The 14,800-nt window shown below is 37.5% G+C and overlaps 1 pseudogene; it reads right to left on the reverse strand.

The window, feature by feature from the left end:
* Positions 1–813: 813 nt before the first annotated feature.
* LOC120299471 lies at positions 814–14,506 on the reverse strand (annotated as a pseudogene).
* Positions 14,507–14,800: the final 294 nt, after the last annotated feature.

A 14,800-nucleotide genomic window follows, 5' to 3' on the forward strand; every position in this document is an offset into this window, starting at 1 on the left:
TAAAGTATTTTATTTTTGCAGACTTGTAATAAAAGATCGGATCCAATTCTTTTTGCTGCTGGAGATGCAGTTTTAATTTTGAAGTGTCAATTTCCTGGATCCTGACTGATTCTACTAAGTATAGGGTCTACTTTTGCTAGATCCTTTCCACATGGAGCAAACAAAACTACAAAAAGACTGACTATTTCAAACACAGATATGACATTATTCATTCTTAAATAGGTGAAATAGGCATTATTCATTCTTAAATAGGTGAAATAGGCATATTTTTTCATACATCCTTATTTTCCAATTTGTTTCTTACAAAATTTGACAAAGTTCAAGAATGTCAGTGTTTTGCAGAAATTCCATGGACATTGCTTTAGCTTCCTTTTTAAACAAACCTTAAATTTCTTGATATTATATTAAAAAATAGAACTATACTTCTCAGTGATACTTAAATAAAAATGTTGCATTCATTTCATATTTTATTCATGAAATATGTTGAATAGGTAGAATTTGCTATAGTGTCGCTGCTTCAATAAATAAATGAAAAATGAATGAATAAATGACATTTCAACTGAAGATAAAAGAGATATTATCTTCTTACAGGTACAGGCTTTTGATCAGCAGACATTTCAAGAACTGAACAAAAATCCCACAGACATACTGTTGTTTGCTTTTCAGGTAATTAACTGAAATTATAGGGGAGAGAAATTATATAATGAGAACACAGCCTTACAAAATACAAGATGGTTACTTGAAAAAGAAATATTTTTAACGTAAACTGTTTTACTTATGGCTAACGTTAAATTCTTTAGTTTTTCCCCCTTCTTAGATATTTCTTGTTATTTAAATCAGGTCTCACCAGAATAATATAACGTTTTGGGAAGAAGATGAAAGCCAGTAACTCCCCACTGGAACACAAAATGGAGAAGATCTCTACAGCCACCATATATTTCCCCTTTGTGCTCAAATACGTTGGAACAAAGGACAGCCAGACGCTGCAAAAGACCAACATGCTGAAAGTGATAAATTTGGCTTCATTAAATGTATCTGGCAACTTCCTGACCAGGAAAGCCACTATGAAGCTGATAATTGCCAAGAAACCCATAAAACCAAGGACACAGTAGAACATGACAGCTGTCCCTTCCTTACATATCAGTACAATTTCCTTTGGCATGGAATACATGTCAGCATCTAGGAATGGGGGAGAGGTTGATAGCCATACAATACAAATAATGGTTTGAACAAAGGAACAGGAAAGAACCATAGAAACAGCCAGTCTGTTCCCCATCCATTTTCTAATTCTGGACCCTGGCTTGGTAGCCATGAAAGCTAGAATTACAACGATAGTCTTTGCCAAAATGCTAGAAACTGCCACAGAGAATATGATGCCAAAAGTAACTTGCCGAAGAAGACATGTCCATTGATGAGGCCGACCAATAAAAAGCAAAACACAGAGAAATGAGAGCAGGAGGGAGATGAGAAGAATGTAGGTGAGGGTCTCATTGTTGGCTTTCACAATAGGGATATCATGGTGTTTAATGAAAAGCCAGAGCAGCAAAATAGTGATGATAGAAAAAGTAATAATAAAGCTGATAAAAATATTCCCCAGTGTTTCTTCATAGGACAAAAATGTTACAGATTTGGGAAGGCAGAAGTTTTGTTCCTCATTTGGATAATGATCTTGTGGACATTGAAAGCAGTTGTCCATATCTGCAGGGAAAGAGAAACAGGCTTCTATTCTATCAACAACTTTCATGAAAATGATACTGAAATAATGAAATCTGGTTAGCTATTTATCCATATAGACAATTGCATGATGGACAACCAACAGGTGGTAGTTGTGGCTAGGAGAGCCTTTGCACACCTACTGATGATGCACCCATTCCTTACTTATTTATCTTAGGGATGCTTTTATTGTTTTAATATTTTCTAAATTATTTAAATTATTTTATAATTTTACAGTTGTAAGCCTTCCACTTGGTTGAGTTGGGTGTCTATACAATTAAATCAATTATTTAATAAACCTGAGTACCACAGACAACAAGTGAACAAATATTCCTCTATAAGTTATCACTTACCCTTCCGATTAGAAATCTTTCCTCCTGGACAAGGAAGACAATCATAGCAGCAAAATGGTTTCCCTTCCTTTTTGGCGTTCCTGTAACCTGGATGACAATTGCCATTGCAAAGAGAAAGAGGCTTTGTCTACAGATAAAAGAAAGAAGTTTTCCATTCTGCAAATGTGCATATCTACAATTAACCATAGTGTCCTGTACTTGTACAGATGAATTATTCAGAATGAATTCAGATGAGCCACATTTTTTTAAAAAGTAACTTGATGTATATCTGCACCAATCAAATGCTATTTAAATGTCATATTTTGAATTCACTAGCATTTCTCAGTGATATTTTATTATTGATTTTCCTCTTATAAGTTTACAATTAAAAATATTTCAATTGTAAATAATAACTCCAACGAATGAATATACCTCTCAAATATATATAGTCATGATTTTGGATGGAAACCATGGTATAAATGAATGCAATTGAATAAACATGACATTCACACATAGACACATTAAGCATGAAGAGGTAACATGCTGGTCCTGAAATATATGATTACTGTATATTGATACTCCCCTTTATGGATTATTGCCTTGTCGTGGCGAAGGGGCTTGCGTAACTCAATGAAGCTATAAGCTAAGCCGTGCAGGGCCACCCAAGACGGACAGGTTATAGCAGAGAGTTCTGACAAAATGTGATCCACTGGAGAAGGAAATGGCAAACCACTCCAGTATCTTTGCCATGAAAACCCCATGGACAGTACTAAAAGGAAAAAAAGATATGACGCTGGAAGATGAGCCCCTCAGGTCGGAAGGTGTCCAATATGCTACTGGGGAAGAGCAGAGGGCTAGTACTAGTAGCGCCAGAAAGAATGAAGCGACTGGGCCAAAGCCGAAAGGACGCTCAGCTGTGGATATATCTGGTGGTGAAAGGAAAGTCCGATGCTGTAAAGATTTTTTCTCCATAGGAACCTGGAATGTAAGATCCATGAATCAAGGCAAGCTAGACGTAGTCAAAAAAGAGATGACAAGACTGAACATCGACATCTTAGGAATCAGCAAACTAAAATGGACAGGAATGGGTGAATTTAACTCAGATGACCATCAGGTATACTACTGTGGGCAAGAATCCCTCAGAAGAAATGGAGTAGCCTTCATAGTCAATAAAAGAATAGGAAAAGCAATACTGGGATACAATCCCCAAAATGACAGAATGATCTCAATTCGAATCCAAGGCAAACCATTCAATATCACAGTAGTCCAAATCTATGCCCCAACCACTGGTGCTGAAGAGGATGAAATTGACCGGTTCTATGAAGCCCTACAGCACCTTATAGAATTAACACCAAAAAATGATGTCCTTATCATCATGGGGGATTGGAATGCTAAGGTAGGAAGCCAAAAGATAACCGGAATAACAGGCAAGTTTGGCCTTGGAGTACAAAATGAAGCAGGGCACAGGCTAATAGAATTTTGTCAAGAGAATACGATGGTCATAACAAACACTCTTTTCCAACAACCCAAGAGACGGCTCTACACATGGACATCACCAGACGGTCAACATAGAAATCAGATTGACTATGTGCTCTGCAGCCAAAGATGGAGAAGCTCTATACAGTCAGTAAAAACAAGACCAGGAGCTGACTGTGGCTCAGATCATGAGCTTCTCGTTGCAAAATTTAGGCTTAAATTGAAAAAAGTAGGGAAAAGCACTAGGCCACTCAGGTATGAACTAAATCATATTCCTAATGAATATACAGTAGAGGTGACAAATAGATTTAAGGAATTAGATCTGATAGACAGAGTGCCTGAAGAACTATGGATGGAAGTTCGCAACATTGTACAAGAGGTAGCAACTAAAACCATCCCAAAGAAAAAGAAATGCAAGAAAGCAAAATGGCTGTCTGAGGAAGCTTTGCAAATAGCTGAGGAAAGAAGGGAAGCGAAAGGCAAAGGAGAAAGAGAAAGATACACCCAATTGAATGCAGAATTCCAGAGAGTAGCTAGAAGAGATAAGAATGCCTTCTTAAATGAACAGTGCAAAGAAATAGAAGAAAACAACAGAATAGGGAGGACCAGAGATCTCTTCAAGAAAATTGGAGATATGAAGGGAACGTTTCATGCAAAGATGGGCATGATAAAGGACCAAAATGGCAGAGACCTAACAGAGGCAGAAGAGATGGCAAAACTACACAGAAGAACTATACAAGAATGAGCTTAACATCCCAGATAATCACAATGAGATGATCATTGACCTCGAACCAGACATCCTAGAATGTGAAGTGAAATGGGCCTTAGAAAATCTGAGCAACAACAAAGCTAGTGGAGGCGACAGTATTCCAGCTGAGCTATTCAAAATCTTAAAAGACAATGCAGTAAAAGTGCTACATTCAATTTGCCAGCAAATTTGGAAAACTCAACAGTGGCCACAGGATTGGAAAAGGTCAGTGTACATTCCAATTCCAAAGAAAGGCAATGCCAAAGAATGTTCAAACTATTGCACCATTGCACTCATTTCACATGCAAGTAAAGTTATGCTTAAAATCCTACAAGCTAGACTCCAGCAGTATGTGGATCGAGAACTTCCAGAAGTACAGGCAGGATTTCGAAGAGGCAGAGGAACTAGAGATCAAATTGCCAACATACGCTGGATCATGGAGAAAGCTAGGGAGTTCCAGAAAAACATCTACTTCTGCTTAATTGACTATGCTAAAGCCTTTGATTGTGTGGATCACAACAAATTGTGGCAAGTTCTTAAAGAGATGGGAGTACCAGACCATCTCATTTGTCTCTTAAGAAACCTATATGCGGATCAAGAAGCAACAGTGAGAACCGAACACGGAACCACTGATTGGTTCAAAATTGGAAAAGGAGTCCGGCAAGGCTGTATACTGTCGCCCTGCCTATTTAACGTATATGCAGAGCACATCATGAGAAAGGCAGGGCTAGATGAAACAAAAGTTGGAATTAAGATTGCCGGGAGAAATATCAACAACCTAAGATATGCAGATGACACCACTCTAATGGCAGAAAGTGAAGAGGAACTAAAGAGCCTCTTGATGCGGGTGAAGAAGGAGAGTGCAAAAGTTGGCTTGAAACTCAACATTAAGAAAACCAAAATCATGGCATCCGGCCCTCTCAATTCCTGGCAAATAGATGGGGAAGAAATGGAGGTAGTGACAGATTTTATTTTCCTGGGCTCCAGGATCACCTCAGATGGAGACTGTAGCCAAGAAATTAAAAGACGCTGGCTCCTGGGGAGGAAAGCTATGGCAAATCTAGACAGCATACTAAAAAGCAGAGACATCACCCTGCCAACAAAAGTGCGTATAGTCCAGGCCATGGTTTTCCCAGTTGCAATGTATGGCTATGAAAGTTGGACCATAAGAATGGCTGAGCGCAAAAGAATTGAAGCCTTTGAACTATGGTGCTGGAGAAGACTCCTGCGAGTCCCTTGGACTGCAAGGCGTTCAAACCGGTCAGTCCTAGAAGAGATCAACCCCGACTGCTTTTTAGAAGGCCAGATCCTGAAGTTGAAACTCAAGTACTTTGGCCACCTAATGAGAAGGAAGGACTCACTGGAGAAGAGCCTAATGCTGGGAAAGATTGAGGGCAATAGAAGAAGGGGACGACAGAGAATGAGATGGCTGGAGGGAGTCACTGAAGCAGTAGGTGTGAATCTAAATGGACTCCAGAAGATGGTAGAGGACAGGAAGACCTGGAGGAACGTTGTCCATGGGGTCGCGATGGGTCGGACACGACTTCGCAATTAACAACAACAACAACAACATATTGATACTCTGTGTAAAAGGAAATATTTGAACATGTTGTGTTTTGTTGGATTCTTTCTCCTATAGTAGAGAACTGGAGGAGAAAAATTATATTTTCAGACAACTTTCTCATGTAGTTGATGAACAGTTACTTCAACAAATCATTTTCTTAAAGCTTTATAACTCTCAAATACAACTCAAAGAGTTACAAAACCTACCTGTTTAAACCACTTTGGCCAGATTATGGTTTCCTCTGAAATAGTAAACATTTTTTCTTTGAGAGACAAGGGTTGTATGTCTCCAACTTTGACTCTAAGGAAGGAAAGGTTGGGGAATGTTACCCAGTTGATAATATCAAATCCAGTTTCCATTTCTCCATTTTCATTGAAGAAAACAGTTTCTCCAACACTGTTGTTAAATGAGATGATTTTCACAAAGTGGTTGAGCTGAAGAGGGGATATGAGATGCAATTCATCAGGGTATATTTATCAACATTGCTCTTTTCCATTTAGGTTTACTTCATGTATAACAGAGACAGGCAGAAAAGAGGAATTAGAATAGTGTTCTCGAGAAAAAGGAGAAATTAGGATGAATACATTTTTATTTTTTATTTTTAGAACAAGTTTATTTATTTTTTCTTTTTACAAACAAGTGCTTAGGAAACAACGTGATGACAGGGTAATCAATGATCCAAGAGCAAAATCATACATATGTAATTCAAATTAGATCATTAAAATGTCCCCCTCTATTCCCTCAAATAGTATATTGTATTCAAATTAATGTATTTCAATACAGTTAAGTCAATCAAAACAATCATCAACAACATTTCATCTATATGAATCCAAATCCTGTATTAAGCTTTACTATTTTCAGTTACGATATTCTGTTTCACTACCATAAAAATTTTATTAACACTTCAGGTGTCTGTCCATTCCCTTTTTCCTTAACATAGTCATTAATCATTTATTAATATCATTTCTTCTTTTTTCAAAAATCTCTCTTATTCTTATTTCATTACCAAATAACTATCCTTTCTAACAAAAAAATATTATTCCCAAAAATACATTTCTACTCTATTTTTAAAATCTATAATCTATCAATCAATCAATATCTATATCAAACTCCTTTAACTCTCACCCCAAATTGCTATATCCACAACAAATATGTTAATACACAAACAAACATCTTCTTACTAAGTTGAAATATTTAGTTAATCTTTATTCAATCTAACGTCTTATTCACCCATCTTAAACCTTGAATCAATCCATATATAAAAAGCCTTTTTAACCCATTATGTAGAGTTTTAGATCACACTCTTAAATCTTATTCTAGCTTTCTTTTTATGCCAAGTAGGTTTCCATAACAGAGCCTCAATATCAACAAATAAGTCTTTCTTTGTGCCTTGTAGTATCATTTGTGTCAAGAAAGAGCATCCCCTCCTCTGTTTTGGAGACCTGACTCCTTTGTAGATAGTCCCTTATTGTTTTAGAGATTCAAATCTCGACATTTGGATCGGTTGAATAGAACACTCAATTATTTCCAATTTTGTAATTAGTAGATGATTATGCAAGTTATCATGGTTCTCAATTAGTTGTATTTATATAACCATTTCTGTTGGTTTTAAGATTGTAAGTGATTTAATTACAGTCATTTTTTGTTCATCAGAAATCTCATTAGGTTGTGTATAAAATGAAGTAGAATCTTCTTTAATGTTGATTGGTTCTGCTTCTATTGTTTTTTTGATCTGTAGAATATTCAGATAAGATCTGGAGGTCAGTTTGTAGGTTCAAAGTAAAATTTCTATTTTTTATTTCTGTAGTACTCTCTTTTATTTGTAGACGTATCTGCTCAGTGGCTTCATAAATTTTTTCCAATATAAGTTTACAGTCAAGTTGTGAATAGAGTTTCTCCATTTCAATAGTTATTAGAAACAGTCCTGTTATCTTTTAGTGGAGGCAGTATTCAAAAAGCATTTAACCAGTGTCCACCCCCACAGATACAACTGTTGAATTTCGTTGTGTTTTCCCTTTTATGATGATCTGAAGGTCAAGCCAGTCTCAACATCAAACAGGGAAAAAGACACTTTCAATTTTAACTTTCTCCACAAGGTGTCCTCAGTAGACTGTGAAATTTCTTCCCAGACACCAAAAATAACTTAGCAAGATCAGAAAAGGAAAAAAAAAATATTCTTCACATGTAAACTAAATCCAGTAATAAGTTCAAAAATAGAAATTTTTTCAAGACCCCAAAGTAGATGGAAAAGTAAAGAATACTCAATTAAAATTAACTTTCAGTCCATTTAAGCTTCTTTTCCCACACTCACAAATGCTGCTTTCTTAAAGCAGGGAAATAGTTCCAAGAATGCTTTTTACAGGAAGCAAAAAAGAAAAGAGGACTAAGAGAGGAAAAAAAATCTCATCCAGATAAACCACAGTGGTTCATACACTAAGACAGTGGTTCTCAACCTTTTTAATGCCACGACCCCCAACCGGTTGTAAGTTGAGGACTACTCAACTGGTTGTAAGTCGAGGACTACTCAACTGGTACAGCACCATTTGCAGAATGAGACTTTTGGCAGGCTCAGCAGGGCAGGGACAGCCTGGACAATTCCTATTGGCTTTTGAAAGCTAATAGAATTAGACTCTATTCAAGAGAGTCTATTCTATTGGCTTTCAAAAGCCAATAGAATAAAAGGGAGTAGCACAGGTAAGGAAAAGGGGGAAAATAGCGGACTGCGTTGTTTGGCGACCCCCATGAAATGGTCGTTCGACCCCAAATGGGGTCCTGACCCACAGGTTGAGAACCACTGCACTAAGATGTTCTTCTGACTTCTGGTTACAGCAGCAAAGTGATCGGCCATTTTACTGGCGGATCTTTCCTTCGTCAGCCCTAAGGAGCATTCTCAGATCACGGAAGGAGCTGCCCTTCCACATCAACAAGGGCCTCCTCAACTGTAGTCGCCCCTCCAGGGTGATTTTTCAACCCAATTAAGAGTCTACCGGCAGGGAGAAAGCAGCCGGTGAAGAGAGCAGTCTCTCCAACCAGCTGCAGTCACCGCAATCTAGAACTGGAAGTCCAGGATGAATACATTTTTGAGAAGGCCAAAAATTTTTGTTTGCTTGATACATGTTGCTATGCAATCACATGCATATCCCTAATTAGATGTGAATTGTGCCTGTATGGTTAGATCTCTTCATAGAAACCCTCAGGCAAATAGCCTATCAGAGCTTTCAGTGAAGCTGTATAAGTGACTATATTTCTACAATTCCTGTTTTACAACCCTATAATCCATAAGTGTCAAACTTGCCATGTCACGTGATGTGTTGTGACATATTGCAACTTTTTTTTACATTGCTGGAGCTGCGGTGGGCATGGTCTCTGCATGATGCAACTGACCCATGGGCCAGCAGTTTGACACCCCTGCTTTATTGTTGTTAGTTGGGAAGTCATGTCTGACCCATCGCAACCCCATGGAAAATGTTCCTCCAGGCCTTCCTGCCCTCTACCATCTTATGGAGTCCATTTAAGCTCACACCTACTGCTTCAGTGACTTCATCCAGCCACCTCATTTTCTGTCATCTCCTTCTATTGCCCTCCATCTTTCCCAGCATTAGGCTCTTCTCCTATGAGTCCTTCCTTCTCATTAGGTGGCCAAAGTATTTGAGTTTCAACTTCAGGATCTGGCCTTCTAAAGAGCAGTCAGAGTTGATCTCCTCTAGGACTGACTGGTTTGATTGCCTTGCAGTCCAGGGGACTCACAGGAGTCTTCTCCAGCACCATAATTCAAAGGCCTCAATTCTTTGCTGCTCAGCCTTTCTTATGGTCCAACTTTCACAGCCATACATTGCCACTGGGAAAACGATGGCCTTGACTATACGTACTTTTCTTGGCATAGTGATGTTTCTGTTTTTTAATATGCTGTCTAGATTTGCCATAGCTTTCCTCCCCAGGAGGAAGCATCTTCTATTTTCTTGGCTGCTGTCCCCATCTGTTGTGATCTTCTTAATTCTGTGTAGAACTGAGCATTTATAGGTTGGATGCCCTTCCTGACACCACATGGAGTTCACAGCAGATTGTGTGTGTGTGTGTGAGAGAGAGTGTGTGTGTGTGTGAGTGTGTGTGTGTGTGTGTGTGTGTGTTTGCCCTAGGAGAGAAACATCTGCTGCTCCCTAGGATTGAACTCTCACCCTTTCAAGGCCATCATGCCACTCATCAGTCTTTCCACAACTGATCCAACATATTTCTAAATGTAAAGCTGAAGTTTTTTGGAACCTACAAAAATCACTAGTACACTCTCCCTGGAACAGTCATGGAAAAGTTAAATAAAAATGTATTTATTAGGTAATATTGGGTTTCAGCGATTGGTGACATGGTCCAGACAACAGATTTCCTGATGTTTCACCAGCAATTGCTATAAAGTAGACCAACTTGCCTCTGAATATTTGCACCACATTTGTTCCCCTTCCCACTCAGCCCATATATACTTTTGAAATTTTAAACCATATGAGGTGCTTAAAAATGGTTCCTGTCACAAAGGAAATATAACACAAACAATATTTTATGTTTGTTATAGAATGTCACCCATGAGACACACTGACCTAATGGAAATCAGTTTGTCCAAGACATTACCTTCCATAGATGTTGAGCCAGCAAGCTGTGGATTGCTTCATGTACACTCTCTGTTTTTCTCAATTGAAATGAAAGCATGTTGTGCAAAGCATATGCCACAGCATAGACTGCATTGTAGATGCTATAGCTATGGGAAGTCATGCTCATTTCAAAAATAGATGCTGGGAGATTCACCAGTTTCTCCTCACCACTGCAGGAGACCCTTCCTTCCCTGTCCACCATGGACTCAGGAAAGAAACATCCAAAGGCCTCTTCCCAAAAACCCTGAATGAAGCCATCTTCTAATACAAAGATAGCATTTACCAACTGAAGTAAGTCAGTGAATCTTGGGACCTCCTTTGAATGAATTGCCAAGGACAGAGCACCATGAAGCAAGTCTATGTCTTCATTCCTTTGAAAGGGGAACGATGTGAATTCCATTTGAGCTGTCATAATGTAAACCCTTCCTTTTGCCATAATTGATACATCCTCATATTTTGACAATGTGGAACACATTCTGAAAAATATCATGGTCTCAATTTCACCATAAACAATGGATACATTTGCAATGCTTTTAATTATAGAATTATACAGATTTATTCCCTCTGTCACCATCTTATCAATGTCATTAACTGATGTAATTAATGGGAAACTTTCTATATAATCAAAGCAGATTCCTTTCTGAGAAAATGCAGGAAGAGCATCCTGGACAAATCTCTCTCCATTGTTATCATTGTCGTATAGTATCCCAATCCATGTCCACTGGAAATGTAATAGTAACTGGAGAATCCCATTATATTGTCTGTGTACATCTGGAAACATCTGGTGATAGAAAACAGCTTGAGTTTTCCTATTCATCTCAGAAGCAGAGCCATAAGTGAACTGTAGTACATAAACAAAAATTGTGTTAGAGAATTAATAACTAGATTATTAATTCACATCCTTTTCCACGTGTGAGTTAAATATCATTTCTTTCTTACATGAAGGAGTTTATAAAGTCAAGTTCCCTAATCTTGTAGACTGAACGTGCTGAAAAGCAGATGCCTTGCTATGTAACAATAAAAAGATACAATAGAAATGTGAAAAAATGCTTTTGAAAAAGATGAACAAAGAATCTCCAGCAGACTGAATTCAAATAAAAATGAAAGTGATTTGGGATGAGTTCAGTCAGTATAGCATTGCATGGGGTGAAAATAAATAATGCAAATGGTTTTGTTTGCATGTTGGAACATCAAAACAAAACTGTTCCCCTCCTATTTTACATATTTATTTATTTCTCACTAAAGGGAAATCTGTGTTCTTTACAGGCTTTCATTAGCAGTTCATAGTAAAAGGAAAGAGTATTGCTGTATATTTTTTTAAATTTGTTCCCAAAGAGAGAAACATTAAACTTAAATGACAGACAGTCAGACAGATAGACAGACAGACAGACAGACAGATATAGATTTAAAACCTGGGAGAAAACTCTTACTTGTGGAATCTTATAAATAGACAGGATAGCTGCCATGTGGATACAGACTTCGGAATTAGGTCCTCCAATGACTGACACTAGATTGTTTTCTGTTTCACACTTGTAGTTAGGGATTAACTTGCCTTGTGTTGAGAAGAGTTCCATTGAAGCATGATATGTCCAGCTTGCAATAAAATTGCTGTTGTAGATATGGGAGCCCAGAGTGAGGTTGGGCAAAATCTGGGGATTTTCATTGATCTCCTTTATAGCAAATGCCAAAGACAAAATGTGTTGGTAAAGCTGAGTCACCATCCTGAAATGAAATGAAATGCTCATTTGAGCAAATTGGTTTCAGAAAAGTAGCTTTAAATATATTGTACTTAAACCTACCATCAGATGAGAGTGCATTGATCAGATAACACTGAATCAAAATTACAGCTCAACAAGGTTTTTCCTGTCCACAGACGTCTTGCAAGACTAAAATAACTAAGCAATATATTATTATGAATAACTGAAGTTCTGGGAAATCAAAACTTCAGTTATTCATAATAGCATACTGGTAATCAGTTCCGCTGTTGATATTTAATTTAGAAACAGTGAAAATTAGAAAAGCTTTAACTCTCAGTATAAATGAATAGATATTTTTTTAAAAATGGGGAAATTCTTATTTTCCATTACATAAAGGCATTTTGTAACTCAAAAAACATGTTTGTTTTTTTAAAAAATCAACAACTCAGAAGTAATACTCAAAACAAATTTATTTTGCCATGCCACTGAATTCTGTTTAAGGAATAGGGGAATCTTGAATATTTCTTTAGTAAAAACAAAACAAAACAAAAATTTTGTAAAAAAGATTTTAATCAAGAAATTTAGCAAATGGATTTATGATTATACTTTGTGAAACTTTATTAAAAGTAAATATTTCATCAGCATCTCATCCTCATGTAACAAGCTACAAATATAACATAAAACAATATTTTATTATGTAGGATTCGTAACACTTCCTCCAAAATAATTTACAGATAAGTTAATTAATAAACTGCAGAAAAGTAGATACATAAAAAACATTAAACCTCTTCCACAGAATTAACTGAGAATTTGATCTGCCAAAACCATGAACTCAAAATCATTAACTTATCCATATGAATGAGATTAAATAAAACTGTTGATTTCCAATGCATTATTAATGGCCTTTGACATCCAAGACATCTTTGAACTATTTTAGTCTTCATTGAAAAAGGGATAATACAATACAGACCCAGCACCAGACATCAAACTCAGTTCTGAATAATTTTTAGATTCATGAGTATCTTACTCAGCATTATAGAAAAGGTCAGTGGAAGGTTTTTCATGAAAGTGTATTGTGTTTGAAAATATATAGATTTGAGACAAAATACCAGCAATAATGACATCTCCTGATTGATAGTATTTATGAAGAATTGGAACAGGATCACCAACAATGCAATTCATGTTAGGAATCTCTGAAACTGCCCTAAACGACAGCATTAAGACAAACACAAAAAGCTTCATTAATTTGCATAATAGAATTCCGTGGTTGCAGTCTTTCATTTCCCTATTTTTTTCTTGCAATAGATTATCGGCTGAATAGCACAGCCTAACTTGAATGACCACTTGCTTGGTTACAGCACCAACCAAGAGCATTAAGAACACCATCAAATATATTCTGCTTCTTTACCTTATAGAGCAAATAATGACAAGGTGCTTCTGTCTTGGGTTTTAGTTTTGCTGGTGATTAACAAAACTTCTTTGAGACATGAAGATGTAAGGAAAATAATTGGGGTTAATTTGATAATTGCCTGAAAAATAACTACCTGTTCAGGATTATAGGTTCTATGACATGTCACAGTAATATATATGATATCTTTCATCAAAGGCCATCTTCATCCATGTTTCTTGGATTAGCAAAAAGCCCCCCAAAATGTATTTCCTATTTATTTAGAAATAAATAAACAAAAATACAAGGTATTTCTTAGTGTTCCATATCAAAGTTAGGGGTCTTTCATTTTCTAGTTTTGTTGGAGTGAAACTAGAACCTCTCATCAGCTAAAGCTGACAGAAATGAAACGTTAACACTAGCTAAGACACACCATTCTAGGCTTGGAGACTTTTATCCACCTTTGAGCTGGCAAGCTGCCAATTGTGCCTGAGCTTTGAGAGAAAATCTTTCCTTTGGTGTGCTGCATGCTCACACACACACACACACACACACACACACACACACACACACACATCATTCTGAGGTTGGGGACTTTTGTAAACTCTTTTCCTTTCCCACTTTGCTTAGCAAGCTGGAGGCTCCCCTTTGCAGCACAGATTTTCAATTCTCAAATGCAGACACGTAGAGACTTCACTACTCGTTTTGCCCTTTAGTGTTGCTTTTACAGTACTTCGCTTCACAAACTTTCTCCAGACCAAAACTTTAAGTGTCCTGCTCTCAACCCACTCCCTGCTGGTTTGTGATCAGAACACAGCACACCAAACAGGAGGTCCTTCTCCCCAAGCCCGGGTGCAGTTGGCAGCTTCCCAGCACAGATGTTGATAAAAGTCCCCAATGTGGAATGGTGTGTGTGTGTGTGATACCCACCTGGCCCTGCCTACTTGGCCATGCTGAGTCAGTGGCATTGAGTCGGCTATGCCCACCCAGCCATGGCAATGTGGCCACTGTGAGTTATCCTAGACTGGTCTGAGTTTTCTAAAAAGCAGAACTATAGGTGAATTGAAAAGCAAGAAAAATAAAGTTTAGGAATGTGATGCAATGTGCACCTATAGGATCAGTGAGGGAGATTTTTTGGCAAGACATGGGTTTTCAAGAAAGATGCCTATAATAAGAAACTGCACAGTCCCAAGCTAGAAAAGAGAAGGGAAAAGAGTTCAAGATAGCCACATCCTAGAACAGTGAT

The sequence above is a fragment of the Crotalus tigris genome, unplaced genomic scaffold, assembly GCF_016545835.1.
Source record: "Crotalus tigris isolate CLP2741 ecotype Arizona unplaced genomic scaffold, ASM1654583v1 scf7180000024297.1652928, whole genome shotgun sequence".
Classification (NCBI taxonomy): Eukaryota; Metazoa; Chordata; class Lepidosauria; order Squamata; family Viperidae; genus Crotalus; species Crotalus tigris.